This window comes from Pan paniscus, chromosome 16, assembly GCF_029289425.2.
Source record: "Pan paniscus chromosome 16, NHGRI_mPanPan1-v2.0_pri, whole genome shotgun sequence".
NCBI lineage: Eukaryota > Metazoa > Chordata > Mammalia > Primates > Hominidae > Pan > Pan paniscus.
In genome coordinates this window covers 69,320,061-69,338,907 of record NC_073265.2, presented here as the reverse complement: position 1 = coordinate 69,338,907, position 18,847 = coordinate 69,320,061, and the positions used below count along the sequence as shown (strand labels likewise).

The 18,847-nt window shown below is 36.9% G+C and overlaps 1 protein-coding gene across 15 annotated transcripts in view; it reads right to left on the bottom strand.

Annotated features, from left to right (window-relative positions):
• ZFAND6 (zinc finger AN1-type containing 6) overlaps positions 1-18,847 on the bottom strand; it is an 85,813-nt gene that overhangs the window by 53,700 nt on the left and 13,266 nt on the right. Inside the window, exons 1-2 of one of the 15 annotated variants that reach the window (XM_055098930.2) lie at positions 16,820-16,901; positions 16,138-16,202 (exon numbers count right to left, since the gene is read on the bottom strand). The exons of 9 other annotated variants lie outside the window; for them this stretch is intronic. The gene's annotated coding sequence lies outside the window, so the exon portion shown is untranslated. Of the gene's footprint in view, positions 1-16,137; positions 16,203-16,819; positions 16,973-18,847 lie in introns of those variants that run through there. 5 more of the 15 variants (XM_063596873.1, XM_055098931.2, XM_003810725.4 and 2 more) reach the window with 5 other exon arrangements.

Sequence of the window (18,847 nt, the reverse complement as noted above, 5' to 3'; positions counted from 1 at the left end):
AATTAGCCAGGTGGTGGCACAGCCTGTAATCCCAGCTACTCGGGAGGCTGAGACAGGAGAATTGCTTGAACCAAGGAGATGGAGGCTACAGTGAGGAGATCGTGCCACTGCTCCAGCCTGGGTGACAGAGACTCTGTCTCAAAAAAAAAAAAAAAAAAAAACCACACACACTCACACACAAAGACAGAATATGGCCCCTACTCACAAAGGATCTCACAGCTTTGGTACCAAAGGCAAATATGTTGAATTATTGCAATCTGGTGTGATCAGTGAAGAACAGAAGGAGTTGTCAATTATGAGCAGGTCTTTCAGGAAGATGTGGGAAGATAACAACTGTAAAAGTGAAAAGGGCCCGAAACAATGTATTTGGAGAAAATGCTGGTAGTTTACTGTGACTGAAGTACAGTACACGTTGAGATGAGGATACAGAGATAAGCAAGGGCAAGATCATGGTGGGTCTATTACGGATAAAGATGTGATAAAGAAAAATCCCTCAAATGTTGGGAAAGAAGGGAATCTAGAAAGGTGCTACCCAATATATTAAGTAGCCACCAGCCCTGTGGAACTACTGAGCACTTGGAATGGAGCTAGTGCAACTAAGGAGCTAAGTTTTAATAAATTTAAATAGCCACTACTAACTACCATATTAGACAGCAATGATCTACAGCACACGTTACAGAATTTTCTTATCCAGAAAGAATTTATCTTCCATAAAGAAAAGAGGGTAAATGAAGATACAGGTATTTGTAAATTAAGGAAAAGAAGGGACAGGAAATTGAGAAAACTCACAAAATTATGTCAATGGTAACAATAAAGCATAAGGAAAGAGTGAGGACAAAGTCTTTTTTTTTTTTTTTTGAGACAGAGTTTCGCTCTTATCGCCCAGGCTGGAGTGCAGTGGCACAATCTCGGCTCACTGCAACCTCCGTCTCCCGGGTTCAAGCAATTCTCCTGCTTCGGCCTCCTGAGTAGCTGGGATTACAGGCGTGTACCACCACACCCCCTAATTTTGTATTTTTAGTAGAGACAGGGTTTCACCCTGTTGGTCAGGCTGGTCTTGAACTCGTGACCTCAGGTAATCCACCCACCTTGGCCCTAAAAGTGCTGGGATTACAGGCATGAACCACACTGTGCTCGGCCAAAGTCTTAAAGAATAGAGAAGGTTTAAGATAAGCACACAGAAAAATGGTAGAGGGTTAGGATCAAAAAGGATGGACAAGTCCAAGCTGGAGTTGTAAAGTATAAAGTTTGTAGTAAAGCTTAAAAAAACAAAGCAAACCAAAACAAAAAGCTATAAAGGGTATTGTTGAGACAACTGACAAAACTAAATAAGGACAGTATATTAAATAATATTATTGCATAAAAGTTAAAATTCCTGATTTTGATAACTTAATCACACTGTGTAAGAGAATACTCTTGCTCTATGGAAATATATACTGAAGTATGTAGGGGTAAAAGTCTCCAGCTTACGCTCAAATGATTCAGAAAAACAGCATGCATATGTATTATATATACAATGCATATATAGTATGTGCATACTAATTTAATTTTTATATATGCATGCATAATACACCCCCAAGGAAAGTAAGAATATGATAAAGCAAACAGGACACAGTATAACAATTGGGAATCTAGAAAAACGATGTATGAAAGCTCCTTGTACTGTACATGCGATAACTATGTAAAAGTTTGAAAATAAATATAAATTAAAAGTTACAAAAAAATTCATAGTAGTGTCAAAACAAAACTATATGATTTTCTCTGATAGCACTTAGAAGCAGAGTAGATGGCAAAACTGGTCAAAGATTCAAAGCTAAGAATACTGGAAGAAAAGTGATTGAAGAGGGAACTGAAGCTAGAGGAGAGAATGAAACAAGAGGTGCTGGGACCAGAGATCTTGATAAAGCTTAAAGCTTAAGAATAAATGTGCTGGGAAAAGGAGAATGAGCATTGGAATGACAGGAGGCTACAGTCAGAAAAGTAGGATATTAAGCATTCCAAATCAGAGTTGTTATTAGTCATTTAGGAAATGCAAATTAATCCCACAATAGAATACCACTCCACATCCACTAAAATGGTTAAAATTTAGAAGACTGACCACACCGATTTTTGGTGAGGGTGAAGAGAAACAGAATTCCCAAGCACGACTAGTGGGCATGTAAAAAACTACAGCCACTTGGGAAAACAGTTTGACCATTTCTTATGAAGTTAAACATGCAATTATCCTAAGACCTAGAAATTCCACTCCTAGGTTTCTACCCACAAAGAACAAAAACATATGCCACACACTTGTACGCAAATGTTCACAGTGGCATTATTCACAACAGCCAAAGCATAAAAGCAGCCAAGTGTCCATACATGGATGAATGGATAAACAAAATGTGGTATGTATATATAGAGAGTATTATTCCACCTTTAAAAGGAATGAAATTCTGATACATACTACAATCTGGATGAACCCTGAAGACATTATGCTAAATTAAATAAGCCACACTACAAAAGGACAGATATTGTATGATTCCACTTAACGTGAAATACTTGGAATGGTCAAACTCACAGTGACAGAAACAATGTTGGTTACCACTGACTGGGGGAGACGTGATTGGGAGTTACAGTTTAATGGGTACAGTTTCAGTTTGGGACAATTTTTATAGTTCTAGAGATGGAAAGTGGTAATAGTTATACAACAATGTGAATGTATTTAATGGTACTGAATGGTCTATTTAAAAACAGTTTAAATGGTAAATTTTATGTATATTTTATCACAATAAAAGATTAAGCTAATGACAGATAGTGCAACATGAATGTACCTCAATAACATTTTAAGGTCATGTATGTTATTATTCCATTTATATGAAATGTCAAGAAAGGGCAAATCTATAGATTACTGGTTACCCATAATGGGTGGTAGGAAAGGGGATTGTTTACAAATTGGTTCAAGGAATATTTTGGGTGACAGAAATGTTCTAAAAGTGGACTGTGGTAGTAACAACATAACTTTATAAATTTACTAAAAAATACTGAACACTTATGAAACAGGTGAATTTTGTGGTATGTAAATTATACCTCAATATAAAAAGTTTTAGGCCGGGTGCAGTGGCTCACGCCTGTAATCCCAGTACTTTGGGAGGCTGAGGCGGGCACATCACCTGAGGTTGGGAGTTTGAGAGCAGCCTGACCAACATGGAGAAATCCCATCTCTACTAAAAATACAAAATTAGCTGGGTGTGGTGGTGCATGCCTGTAATCCCAGCTACTTGGGAGGCTGAGGCAGGAGAATCACTCGAACCCGGCAGACGGAGGTTGCAGTGGGCTGAGATCGCGCCATTGCACTCCAGCCTGGGCAACAAGAGGGAAACTCCATCTCAAAAACAAATAAATAAATAAAATAAAATTTTTTTCACCAATGAATTGCCAATAACTAAAAAAAATTAATATGTCTACTGGTATGGGTGCAGATAAACTACCTTTTTTTATAGGTCTGGAGATGAAGAGAGTAATACACAATGGTAAGTATCTGTGTATCTAAACATAAAAAAGGTACAGTAAAAATACAGTATTATAATCACACATGACCACAGTCTATATGCAGTCCATCACTGACCAACATGTCATTATGTGGCACATGACTATACATGTAAAGATTTCACAAAATATCCTTAAGTTAAACACACACACACAGAACACACCAGGATTTTAAAAACAGTATGTACAATATGATCCCCATTAAAAAAAATTAAACCTAGGTATGCATGTTTACAGAAAAAAGGCTAGAAAAATATACAGATATTTTTATCCATTTTTATTGCTAACTAGTTAGATGATGAGTGTTTTTTGTTTTTGCCTATCCATTTGCCAAATTTTCCATAATTAATATGTATTTCAATTGTATGACCAGAAAAGTTCAGAAGTGGAATTGTTTTAAGCAATGATTAAGGTCGTGATTTTGGGAGTTGATTACGAAAGCTCTGGAGACAAAGGTCATAGGAGTTAAAAAAATTAATTTACTTTGAAATTTAAGTGAATTTATGTATTCAATAAAAATTAAGCATTTCCTATGTGCCAGCTACGGTTCTAGGATCTGAGGATACAGTAACGAATAAAACAGACCCAAATCCCAGCATTCACAGTAGTGGAAAGTCACCTGAACAGAGTGAAGAACTTAAACCACGTACAAAAATTCTAAATGAATGTGAAAGAACGATGGAGAGAAGAAAAAGAGATAATGAACAGGAGTAGCCTTGATACTTGACAGAAGAGTAATGGTCTGAAAACACAGAACTCACTCCCCTTTTAACCTCCTGGTATGAAGTATGGAAGAATCAGCAGCCAACACTTGAGGACCAGGAGGAAAGTGGCGTTCTTTGAAAGATGAAAGCTTCAGTTAGGGCAGGAAACAAAGATTCTGTGAGGAGTTAAGTATCTTGTTCACTACAGAATAGAGCTCTAGAGCAAAAGGGATGAGTAGTGAACTGTATTTGGTATAGGAACCAAGGGGGCATGGCAGGATTAACCGACTTAAAAATTCTTAATTAGGTTCAGACTGCAGCTTAGGAGACATTCTGAGGCTTGACGATGCAGGATGACACTCACCTCATCCTCAGATGCTGGGACAGCATGTATTATTTATCACTGTATCCTCAGAGTCTAATACAGAGTCAAATCTGCAGGTTAGTAAAAGCAAAAACCTTCAATGACTTGAAGAGAAAATTCTAAATCTCAAAATTCAACATAGCTCAGGAACTTGCTCCAAGAAATAGCTTTGCCTAACTTAGTATTGTTTTCAAGGAAACTATCATTCTCTCTGCCAACCCGGCTTAACGCCTTGGTCATTTCTGACACACTGCCCCCACGTAAATTAGTAATTAAATCAATAATCCTCATCTAACCCTTTTATGCCATTACATCTGGTTTAGGCCCTCCTCCCTCCCACTTCTTGGCCAGTTAGGCCTCAGTTATTAGGAAGTATATCCTTTTTCCAGAATGTTTGGGACCAGAAGAGTTTCAGATTTCAAATTTTTTCGTATTTTGGAATATTTGCATTATATACTTAACAGTTGAGCATCCCTAATCTGAAAATCCAAAATCTGAAATGCTCCAATGAACATTTTCTTTCAGCATCGTGTCTGCACTCAGAAAATTTCCAATTTTTGGAGTATTTCAAATTTCGAATCTGGGATGATCGACCTACACTTCGTAAATCTCACTTAATCTCTTGCCTCTCTGAACTGATTTGCAGCAACTATGTGTGTGCTGTAATCATGCCTAACCCTGATCTAGGCTTAAACAGACTTCATAAGAAGCAGAGTGCTATAATACTGAGACAAGGCCTGGATTCAGATCTGAGCTGTTTCTTCTTAGCTGCACAATCTTGAACCCATGCCACTTTACTGCCTAAGAGGATATTTAAATCCTCTCAGGATGATCAGACCACGCCCCAAATCAGTAATTCAAAGGTTTTCCATCACTAAGAGAATAGGTTTAGCTCATCTTGTCTATGAAGCCTCATTCACCTGCCATTTTTCCTCCTGGGCCCTAAAGCTCTCAACTTCCATGCTTTTGAGAAGGAATTTCGCTCTGTTGCCCAAGCTGGAGTGCAATGGCATGATCTGAGCTCACCGCAACCTCCTCAGCCTCCTGAGTAGCTGGGATTACAGATGCTCACCACCAAGCCCAGCTGATTTTTGTATTTTTAGTAGATACACGGTTTCACCACGTTGGCCAGGCTAGTCTCAAACTCCTGACATTGGCTTCCTGAAGTGCTGGGATTACAGGCATGAGCCACTGTGCCCTGCCTAACTTCCATGCTTAATCATCTCCATGAACACGCTTTTCTCTGAAGTTACAAGGCTTACCTAACATCCCTTTCACTCACTCTGGTTAAGTTTTATTTATTTTCTAAGTCTTAGCACAGCCACTTTACAGTCTTCTCTGACTCTGCTCCAATGATAATCTGGTCTCTTTTCTCCCTCATTATCATTTAACATAAATTCTCTGCATGTTTCCCCAACATATCATAAGTTCTTAGCATAGCACCCAGTAGTTGCTTAAGAAACCTGTGCAGAATTTATTATTATGGATAATACCACCACCAATTCACAGGGCTGGGAGGTTTAAAACAACATATGTATAGGTCGGGTGCGGTGGCTCATGCTTGTAATCCCAGCACTTTGGGAGGCCGAAGCGGGCGGATCACGAGGTCAGGAGATTGAGACCATCCCGGCTAACACAGTGAAACCCCGTCTCTACTAAAAAATACAAAAAATTAGCCAGGCGTGGTGGCAGGTGCCTGTAGTCCCAGCTACTCAGGAGGCTGAGGCAGGAGAATGGCGTGAACCCAGGAGGCGGAGCTTGCAGTGAGCCGAGATCGCGCCATTGCACTCCAGCCTGGGCGACAGAGTGAGACTCCATCTCAAAATAAATAAATAAATAAAATAACATATGTATATATGTATAGGATACATAGTAGGTGCTCAGTCCACCATCATTTTTTCTATCCCATATCCACCTCAGAGAAAACTTTATAAAAGAAAATTAAGGGAGGTGAGGGCAGTTCAATTGAATAATAAATTTCTAAGATGGAATTCTGATTTTTAGTTCATAGGAAATCAAAGAACCAGAAGATATAAACTCAGCAAAACAAGGGGGGAAGCATGGTCCAATCCTCATAATAAACTCCTTAAATATCTGGAACTCTTACCAATTTCCATCCTTTGACACTCACTAAAATAAGAATGAATAATCCCTGCTATATCCATCTGTCAATCTTTCCTACCTTTCCCAGAAAGTCACTTGACAGTGATATTGAGATACCAAACCCAAAGGTTTAGGAACATTAGTAAAATTACTCACATTACCACGGAGCTTCAAAAACAACAACTGGTAGTCTCCCTGCCTTGAATTCCTCTCCCTAAGTAAACCTTCCCTCTCTAAGTAAACCTGAATAGCAAGATCATGCTCTGGTGTCAGCCTTCCCAATTTCAATCTAGGCTCTGCCACATAACCTTTGTCAATTTGTCCTGTCTATAAACCTGTTTAACCTTTGTCAATTTTTCCTATCTCTCTATAACTTAGCATTATCATCTGTGAAATAGGCACAACAATAATACCCATCTCATGATATTGTGAGAACTTAAAAAGTTAATGTGTCTGATAGTGTCCAATATGAGTTGCAATTAAATTAATATTCCAAACCCTGTTTTTACCACTTATTTGCATAGAAGCCTTCATAATTCACCACTGCTCACAGTCACACCATTCCCATATCCTATGTATACTCCATGCCTCTTCCCCACCTGAGCTTACTGGAAAAATGAGAAATTAAATGGCACCTGCTAAACCAGCAAAATTTTGGTTGGCATATCCAGAATCTATTACTCCCTCCATTTTGCCATTCCAGGATTGCCTCTTTCCGGGTAAATAAAGCTTTTAGTGTACATCCAGTCTCAAACCTATCTGACAAATCTTCAAGGAATGTCTCAGATTTTACTTTTTCTAATTTTCTTATTATCTTGACCTATCTTTCTTCCCACTTGAACTTCTACAGCAATCATCTATAACAAACACAATTTTGCACTCAGTAATATATGATCCTGACATTAAACTAAATTAAGTCTGGCCCGAGGCTGCCTCCATCCATATTTTAGGTTTGGCCCAAAGTTTCTCTCTACATAGTGAACTATAAAGTTAACTTGATATGTAAGCAGACTGTAACCTACTCTTGTAATAAGTAGCCAAGTCTCAGCCAATCACAGTAGCTGAGTTTCAGCCAATCATAGGTGGCCAACTGTTCAAATTGTGTTCAGATGAGGCAAAGGCTGAGCTGTAACTAATCTAGCTGTTACTGTACCTCACTTCCCTTTGCTGTATGTATGTCACTTCCCTTTTTTTGACCATAAATGTTATCTGACAATATGTTATCTGACAATACGGTACTCTGCAGTCCTCCTGAACTGTTCTGGTTCTGGGAGCTGCTTGGTTCTTGAATCGCTTTTTGCTCAATTAAATTCCATTAAATTTGTCTAAAGTCTTTAACACTGACTTATCAGATAGGAAATACTCATATCCCCTACTTTTATCAAACAGTATATGAGTTTCCTCCAGAAAAGGACCATTTTACAGTACTTTACAAGCTCATCTGACTGGTAACTAGTTTGACTATCTGACTAGGCTGTATGCACACAACTCAATAAAAATTTGTTACTGAAACAATTATTTTAGGCAATCAATGTCACCTTTTCAGTGTAGGTTTTCATTTGAAAGTCTGCAAAGAATAAATTTTTCTACAAAAAGTAAATGTATTTTTTAAATTCCTACAGCTACTGAGACTTAGTATTCATTCAGAGAAAAGATAACCTTACAGTAGTCCACCCTTATCGACTGATAAAGTTTGTGTATTTGTCCCCACTCAAATCTCATGGTGAACTGTAATCCCCAGTATCGGAGGTGGGGCCTGATGGGAGGTGACTGGATGATGGGGATGGAGGAGTTCTCATGAATAGCTTAACACCATCCCCTTGGTGCTGTCCTTGAGATAGTTTTCACAAGATCTGGCTGCTTAAAAGTGTGTGGTACCTCTCCGCACCCCACTCTCTCTTTAGCTCCTGGCTTTTGTCATGTGATGCACCAGCTCCCTCTTTGCTTCCGCAGTGATTGTAAGCTTCCTGAGGCATGATCACAAGCTGAGCAGATCTCTGGTGCCATGTCTCCTGCACAGCCTGAAGAACCATGAGCCAATTAAACTTCTTCTCTTTATACTCAGTCTCACGTATTTCTTTATAGTAATGCAAGAATGACCTAATACATCCAATATTTCATTGTCGGCTGTTTCAGTTACCTGAGATCAACCACAATCTGAAGATACTAAGATATTTTGAGAGAAAGAGGGAGGGAGATGATATCACATAACTTTTATTACAGTATAATTATTCTATTATTGTTAATGTCTTACTATGTCTAATTTATGAAACTATGTCATAGGTATTTATGTATAGGACAAAACACAGCAAATACAGGTTTGGTACTATCCACAGTGGGTCTTCAAACATATCCCCCATGGATAAGGGGCAACTACTGTATATATTTTAAACAATTATATACAAAATTTAAGAAAACTGGTTGTGTAGGCCAGGTGCAGTGGCTCATGCCTGTAACCCTAGCCCTTCGGGAGGCCGAAGTGGGTGGATCACCTGAGGTCAGGAATTCAAGACCAGCCCGGCCAACATGGTGAAACCCCTGTCGCTACTAAAATACAAAAATTAGCTGGTCATGATGGTGGGTGCCTGTAATCCCAGCTACTCGGAGGCTGAGATGGGAGAACTGCTTGAACCCTGGAGATGGTGGTTGCAGTGACTGGAGATTGCACCACTGCACTCCAGCCTGGGTGGCTGAGCAAGACTCTATCTCAAAGAAAAAAAAAAAAAAGAAAAAGAAAGAAAGGGAAAAAAAACAGAAAAACGGTTGTGTATTCTGTTTCTCAAAGCTAAGGGCCAGGCGTGGTGGCTCATGCCTGTAATCCCAGCATTTTGGGAGGCCGAGGCAGGTGGATCATGAGGTCAGGAGATCGAGACCATCCTGGCTACGGCGAAACCCCGACTCTACTAAAAATACAAAAAATTAGCTAGCTGGGCGTGGTGGGCGCCTGTAGTCCCAGCTACTCGGGGAGGCTGAGGCAGGAGGATGGCATGAACCTGGGAGGCAGAGCTTCCAGTGAGCCAAGTTTGCGCCACTGCACTCCAGCCTGGGCGACACAGCGAGACTCCATTTCAAAAAAAAAAAAAAAAAAAAAAAAGCTAAGGAAAACATTCTTTTCAAATTATATATCACATAAATCTATTATAACATTCAAAAGCTATTGTCATTATTTTACATTTTTATTATTTAATGTATACCAAAAGAACAGCAAAAGAAATAACAGAGTAGGTCGGGTGCGGAGGCTCATGCCTGTAATCCCAGCACTTTGGGAGGCCGAGGTGGGCGGATCATGAGGTCAGGAGATCGAGACCATCCTGGCTAACACGGTGAAACCCCGTCTCTACTAAAAATACAAAAAATTAGCCAAGCATGGTGGCGGGCGCCTGTGGTCCCAGCTACTTGGGAGGCTGAGGCAGGAGAATGGCGTGAACCCAGGAGGCGGAGCTTGCAGTGAGCCGAGATCGCGCCACTGCACTCCAGCCTGGGCGACAGAGCGAGACTCCGTCTCCAAAAAAAAAAAAGGAAAGAAAGAACAGAGTAAACAGATAATCTACAGAATAGGAGAAAATACTCACAAACTATGCACCTCTGACAAACAAAAAATAATCCCATTAAAAAACGAGCAAAAGACATGAACACATACTTCTCAAAAGAAGACACACTCTGGGGACTGTTGTGGGGTGGCGGGAGGGGGGAGGGATAGCATTAGGAGATATACCTAATGCTAAATGACGAAATTAATGGGTGCAGCACACCAGCATGGCACATGTATACATATGTAACTAACCCGCACACTGTGCACATGTACCCTAAAACTTAAAGTATAATAATAATAAAATAAAATAAAAAAATTGAGCAAATGAAAAAAAAAGAAGACATAAATACAGCCAACAAATACATGAAAAAATGCTCAACATTGCCATCACTAATCATTAGAGAAATGTAAATCAAAATCAAAATATCATCTCAAGCCAGTCAGAATGGCTATTATTAAAAAGTCAAAAAAATGACAGATGTTGGTGAGGTTTCCCAGAAAATAGAATGCTTATACACTGTTGGTGTTAATGTCAATTAGTCCAGCCACTGTGGAAAACAATTTGGAGATTTCCCAAAGAACTTAAAACACAACTACCATTAGACCCAGCAATCCCATTACTGGGTATATACTCAAAAGAAAATAAATCATTTTACCAAAAAGACACGTGCACTCGTTTATGTTCATCACAGCACTATTCACAAGAGCAAAGACATAGAATTAACCTAGGGGCCCATCAACAGTGGACTACATAAAGAAAATGTGGTACATATACATTATGGGATACTGTGCAGCCATAAAAAAGAACAAAATCATGTTCTTTGTAGCAACATGGATGGGGCTGGAGGCCATTATCCTAAGTGAATTAATGCAGGACAGAAAACCAAATACCACATTGTCACTTATACTGGGAGCTAAGCACTGAGTACACAAGGACATAAAGATGAGAACAATAAACACTGGAGACAATTAGAGGAAAGGGCTGGGGAGAGGCGAGTGTTGAAAAACTATTAACACCTATCAGGTACTATGTTCACTGAGTGATGGAATTGTTTGTACATCAAACCACAGTGACATGCAATTTACCCATGTAACAAACCTACACATGTACCCCTGAACCTAAAATAAAAGTTGAAAAAATAAAATATAGCAAAAGACTATTATGGATAGTAAATAATGCCACATTAAAAGTTTTGAAAGCCAGGCGCAGTGGCTCACACCTGTAATCCCAGCACTTTGGGAGGCCGAGGCGGGTGGATCACAAGGGTCAGGAGTTCAAGACCAGCCTGGCCAATATGGTGAAACCCCACCTCTACTAAAAATACAAAAATTAGCCAGGCGTGGTGGCAGACACCTGTAGTCCCAGCTCCTTGGGAGGCTGAGACAGGAGAATCGCTTGAACCAGGGAGGTGGAGGTTGCAGTGAACCGAGATCACGCCACTGTGCTCCAGCCTGGGTGACAGAGCAAGACTCTGTATCCAAAAAAAAAAAAAAAAAAAGAGAAAGAAAGAAAGAAAGAAAGAAAGAAAGAAAGAAAGAAAGAAAGAAAGAGAGACCACTCCTATTCTTATAATGGGTAATTCATGGATTTTTACTATGCTTATAATTACCTTTAATTCCCAACTATAGTTAATAATTTGATCCCTTCAAAGAAACAAACATTGGTAATATTTACCTGTATTTCAAAAGTTTCATCAATTTGACCTTTTTCCTTTACCACCAAGTTGCTTTCAAAGCTATGAATAAAAAGGCTACTTTTTCTTTTTTTGGTCCAATAGAGGTCCTTTTGCTTTAAAATATGTTAGAGGGGGAATGGCACAGAGGACAAAGAGAAAATATTTTAAATGAAAATGATTCCAAATCAACTATTTTTCTGTTCACGTCAATTTTATTTGTAAGTAATGTTGGCTGCAGTATTTAACTTTTTTGATGATAGAATATTTGATGCAAAATAATCTATGTAGCCTCTCTACCCTATGTATAAGTTACTCAGTAAGTTATTTGACTTTTGTTCACAGGCAGGTGCTTTATACACCCGGATGCAGAATGAGCACAAGGTCCAAGCCAATAGTTATTTAAGGAGTTGTTAGCATTTCAAATAGCTTAAAGTGCTTTTGCACTTTGCCTAATCTTCCCACTACACAGCTTGGTCTCAAGCTTTTATTAAACGTGAGGAATTCAACAGCTATGAAACTCAAAACTATGTGCATAAGGAAAACTACCTTTACTTTGCCTGTGCCTCATTCTTTTATCTTCTTGTATCCTGGGGATGCTAAAATGTTTAATATCCTTTATCAAAGTGTTCCAAAAATCTGTCAGAAATACTTTTTTTTTTTAATGTTTGTTTCCCTTAAAGCATTTTTAGACAGGCAGCAAGTTTTCACTATGCCTTAGAAGAAGGAATTACAAATAGCTGGTGGTTAAAGAGTGAAGTGGAATGATGTGAGGGAAAAAAGGAATAGAGAAGTAAGCTCAGGAAAGCACACAGCTCAGTGTGTAAAGGAAAGGACTTCCAGTCTGACAAACCTCAGTTTTAAAGTATGCTAGTCACTTACCAGCTAAGGAGACCTTAGACAAATTAGCTAGCCTTTCTAAATTGACTTACTGGTTCGAAAAGACTAACAGTACTTAGCGTGGGGACCATCTGAGAGAATGTTTAGCACAGAATCAGCTGGTGTTATTCTTCACTCTAGCTAGTATTCACTAACAAATATGAAGCAGAGAAAAACAGATATGACTGCACAGTAAAGAATGGATTATACAGAGCCGAAAATGGAAATGAAGATCAATTAGGGGGGTGTTTAGTCATCTAAGAAATCATACCGTGTGGCCTTACGCTAACACGTGAAGGAAAAAAAAAAAGATTGATTCTAGAGACACTGAATTTAAAATTTATAGGCTAATTGTGGCTAACTGGTGATGAAGAAGAATCAGAATGACAATCAGATTCTGGCTTGGGTGGCAGTATCACCCATTTGCTATGACTTTTGGTGAGCTGGATAAATATGGGTCTCAGGTACAAAAAAAGTTTTGGATTTTAGATTCAGACGTTGGAACCATTAATATGTATAGTATGCTAATTAAAGATATGGGACTGGAGATTATCAAAAGGGAAGTCTAGAGAAGAGTTAAGAACAAAATCCTATGAACTTCTATTACTTAATGGTTGTAAAGGAGAAACATTTGCAAAGGACACAGAGATCACTAATGAGGAAAGCACAGACAGTATCATGAAAATAATGAGAAGAGTTTCAAGCAGGAAAAGTAGTCAATGGCACTAAATGTTGCCGAGAAATCTAGTACTTACAAAAATCTATTGGTAGCAGATGACACAGGGTATTTATATTGCGGAGGGGAAAAAAGGTATAAACAGGGATAGATGGATCTGCTCTCTTCTACCAAAGCACTACTAACCACAAAACTGTTTCGAGTTCATTTTCTCCAATGGCATACAAACACAGAAAACCAAATTTAGTCAAACAAGTTCATAGACACATCAGTTCAAAAATTAGCATTAATAGGTTTAAACAAAAATGGCTCTAGGTTCTTTCAAGTTTTATCAACTTACTGCCCATTAAATTTTTTCCTCATATTATTTGGAGGGAAAAAAATCACTATGTTCCTCTTGAATGGCGTCTAACAACAGAGACTTTGAATACATTATTTTTGAAATAAAACGCAACCATCACTTTTCATATCTTGACCCAAATACCTAGGTCAATTTAAAAGTTTTCTTCTCCTTGTAGAAAACTAGTTTCCACACTCCCTAGGAAACCAAAAAGATATTCCCTAAATCTGTCAATGTAAGATCAGTAGTACTGCAGAATTACAGTTACAGAAACCACTAAAAAAAATCACTTCTTTACCTTGGGGTACCTAGCAAAATGTAATCAACAGCTAAACTTTCACTACAGTATTTACAATTACCTTTATCTCTATTTGGTAGCAATAACATTAAATTTTATTAAGACGACAATCAAATTACATGTTGTCAAATTACCAATATTTGTGATAGAAATATGGAAAATTTTTAATTTTAAATTTCTCTTCTATCCCAAATGTTCAACACCAAACTATCTGAAAAAAAAATCAAACAATAAAAGTAGACATTAACAAAAAAAACTTCCCTCTGAAACAAACACAATGACAAACATACCAGCATCAGCTCTGAAAGTCAGAGATACTAAATTATCATTTAATTGAAATAAAAGTTGACACAAAGTAAGTTAAATTATTTAAATTGCAAAATGAGCTAGACTAACTCCATACCATACATGCTCAACTACTGGTTGCATCAGTGAGTTATAGCCCAGCCTATGGCTTATCATTACTCCCCATTTGTAAGAAAAAATAGGATTGTCTTAGAATTGTCTTTGATTTTAACACAACTTAAGTTTATTCTGGAACGTTACTCAACTAGTTTATAAGCCAGTTATGCCTATTTCATTTAACAGACGAGCTAGTAAAAGTATACATAATTTGTGGTCAATGCCAACAAAGCATGCTCTTAAAGACAAATAGAAACAACATATGTCTAGCACCACTATATGTGTGTAAAGTTAAGTTCTTACCTTTAACTGAAACCTATAAAATACTGGAAAGATGCTGATATACCATTTCAAAGCCTGTAATTATTCATAAAAGTTATGTTTCCAAAGTGTATTTTTAAAAACTCAAAATTAAGAAACGCACAAATAATGACAAAGGTTATTCATACATGTTTTTGAGACAGGTAAAGTTAACTGGCACTACTCCAGTCTCCTAATGTTAACTGGCACTACTCCAGTCTCCTCCTAAAAATGTTTCTGATATATTTTCTTGAAAGAAAATATTTCTTCTGGTATGTGCGTACCAGAAGAAAAAGAAAAGCCAGCCTGAATAACAAAGCCAGTGTAAAACATTAAGCCCCATACTTACTAATAGCAACACATACACTAAGTATATAAAATATCTAACAGAGACACAATTGCTCACTTAAGTGGGTAAAAGTGTTTCCAATTTCCCTCAGCTGATTTTAATATCCAGAAAAATTGCTTTATATCCATCTACATCTTGGAAAATGGTGTTGAAAATAGGCTTTTAAGCAAAAACTAATCAACAAGTCAGAGAGCTCCATAGGCACACTTTAACAGAACATTTAAGAGGCTACACATCAGAAAAACTTTGAAGCATATTCTGCTGGTGTCGATATAAACTGGTATAACTTTTTAGAAAAACAATTTGGCCAGTGAAGGGTTCATTATCCTTTGATCTAGGTAAAGCCACTCCAGGATTTTTCCAAAAGAAATCTTTTTTAAAAAGGAAAATATTTTACAGCTACACACAGGTGTGTTCAACGCAATACTATTAAAAATGACGAAAAATTAGAACCTAAAAGTAGACAATTCAAAAAACTAGGTTAATTCAGGTCACATCAATTTAAGAGAATTACATAGTTACTGAAATGAAAACAATTTCAACAGATAGTTAAGTGAAAACATAAAACTGCACAGATTCATAATTATTGGAAAACTGCAAGAATATAAGATAGAGAAGGGAACAGGAAAAAAATGAGATGACCAAACAATCATCTGCTGGTGGGTAGATAGGTAACTTTTCTTGATTTCATTATTATTACACTATTCTTTAAACAACAGATATAGCAGAAAAGCATTAATTTAAAAACCTTTGCATGATCCGGAACAAGTAGCATAGCAAATACAATGGCTGAAAATGCTTAGCTGGCATTTGGTCTGATTATTGCAATGATTATTGCAATTTATACCTTAATTTCTATGAGAACAAAGAGCAACAATATAAAGAAAACAGTCTCTAAAAAATATTCTTGTACTGAAATACACTACAATTACGTCATAAATAAGAAATGTAAATAGAATCAGATACTTTAAAAAAAAGTTGTAGTAGCCTACCTATAGCTTTTAAAAATATAAATCCTTTCATTTCCTGTTTCGAAATGTTAATTACTTATCTCCACCTTTGAAAGAAATGAAGAGTTTGAATGAAGTAAGAAGAAAGCAGTTTCACTTTGTTCATCAATGGCCTTTTTAATTATGAGCATATTAAAAATTATAAGCATATTAAAAATGTCAACATATTGTTATATTAAAATATACTGAAATTAAAAGGGGTGCTGTGCTGGGGTTAAAAAATTAAACAGTTGGCATTTCAATTTACTAAAAAAGACTTATTTAAGCCTATCACATTTATCTTTCAGCAACTTAACATTTTAAGTTTAAGGAAAATGACATATCAAATGAATCTCCTCAAGATGTCATTTATAAAAACTGACAACTGACTGTTCAAACAACCAATTCAAAAAAAAAGCCTGTTATTGGAGATGATTTTAAGTCTAAGATGTTTTAATGACACTCATATTCTGAACTAAAAATAATGATAGGAGAAAGTCAAGTTTGATTCTCTGAACACCTATTTCCTGTCCAAAGAGCCCTTTTGTTCTGCTTCCCTGCTTAATTTTAGTGTTCAGTTTGCATCAGAAAATAAAAACAATGACAAAACCTAGCACACACAGAATCATAAAGGAGCAAAATTATAAAATAAAGGATCATAAAAAGATTAGAACAAAAATCCTACCAACAAAACCTCCACAATTTTCTGTTTGCTTCACCTCAGATTAACTTCACTTGAAGCTGTACTCCAAAGCAACCAAACCTGAATACCAAGCTCCACCTTCTCCAATTCTAGTGGCTGAAGAGTAAAATCTCCTCCCTGTTAGTGAAACTGATAATTGTGATTGGATACGGCTAATATCCATTATTTTAAAGAACTTTTCCTTGCTAGCAGGTTAGGTTAGACACACTAAAACCCCCTGGATAAGCTGGTTTCTTAAAGAAACAGTACATAAGGTTTCAGTTTTCCCATCATATACTGTTTGCTCACCCTTGTCTAGGTGAAAAATAAACTAAGTAACATAAATGAAAATCTCACAGAAGCAGCTGTGACCAATTGTTTAAAATACAATGCTTTTAATCTAAATCATTTATTTTTATGGAGCAATGAAGGTGAAGTTATGCTTTAAAGACAGATTATTTTTAATAGAGTTCACATTTTACCTGAAAATTGTAAAACGGCAACAGAAAATCCATTACAATATGTTGCTAAGAGGAACAAACCAATGTTTTTTTCTAAGACTTAAAGAGAAAACTATAACTTAAGTGAAAATATACAGCACTAAAACACTGAATGCAAAAGATTCATTTCTAAGCTGTCTATCAAACTCACTGACATTTATGTTCTCAGTATCACAACAGAGTAGAAATTTCAGTGACATCAAAGGTTGATATTTCTACTTAAAACTGAAGAAAATACTGGGCAGAAATATTATTACATTTAACAGATCTGACGTGAGTATTTTGCCAAGGTTAATGCTTAACCATTGGCAAACAGAGATCTAAAAGCAAAAGGCACATGTTCTAATGACATGTTCAGGTATAAAATTTAGAAAAGTTTAAGTTTTTTTCATCTTTTTTTTTTTTTTTTAATGTGTGGAAACTACTTTGCACTCCATAACTTCAAAGTGGCATGGGCACCCTAAAGTAAAAGGTATACTCCTCTTAAACTTCTCACTAAGCTACGTTAAATAATATTCTTACTACAGAGATCCTGAAGAGACACTACACAGGAACTCTGATTTTTAAGCAAAAAAGACCTACTGTCACTTTATACATTACTAAGTTTGCTATTTTTACGTGATAAGTTTATATATTTTAATTAGAACTGCTTACGTTTTAGCAGCTTGGCCCATCAAACATTACTCTAACATTAATCATTATCTGACTGATTAAATGGCATTCAATGTCTAATTTACGGTGTAAGTATAGTTTTTACCTCTACCAAAAATCCTGTGATTCATAAACTCGAAATTAAAGCTTATTAGAGTGACTTCTTCTTAAAATATGCTTTCAATGTATGGTTTGCATCAGAAAATAAAAAGTGACAAAACCTTTAAACATTTTAATTTGAAGTTTTCAAAGTTCAAAATCTTGCAACTATTTTTCCTCAGAGAAAATTCAAATATTAGAACACAAAGCCAACAAAATTGTTTTGAATACAAAGGGAAGTCTTTGTAACAAACTGAAAATTCACATAATTGCAACTAGACATGAATATGGAGCAATACCCTGCTGAAGCCCAAACAGCTGCATAATCTATTATGCCCTTTAAGTGGACAAATTGAAAGAACCAATTCACAGGGGTCTACTCCCAAGATCCTTTGCAAGGATTCACTGTTTTGAATGCCCGCACTTCATGAGTCAAGTTCAGGTTTTCTTCCCACTGTGTGGACACTCTTGCAAAAGAACACTGGAAGCAGAGGAGGTACAGAAGCAATCAGCAAAAAGAATATACAGCTTGAATTACAGCATAAGATTTGAAGAAAAGTGACTGTAGATGGCCAAAGGTTTTATGGGAAGAAAAAAAAAAGAGAGATGGCAAACAGTTTAATCTTAAAATCTGGCAAGCATAAAATTAGTAGATAGGGAAACCAAATAAACCTTTGCTCTCGCATCAATTTTTCACTTCAAAGTTAATTATGAAACAAATACGAATCATACACTAATATAACACCAAGACCACTCTCCATCTATACATAACCAAGAGAAA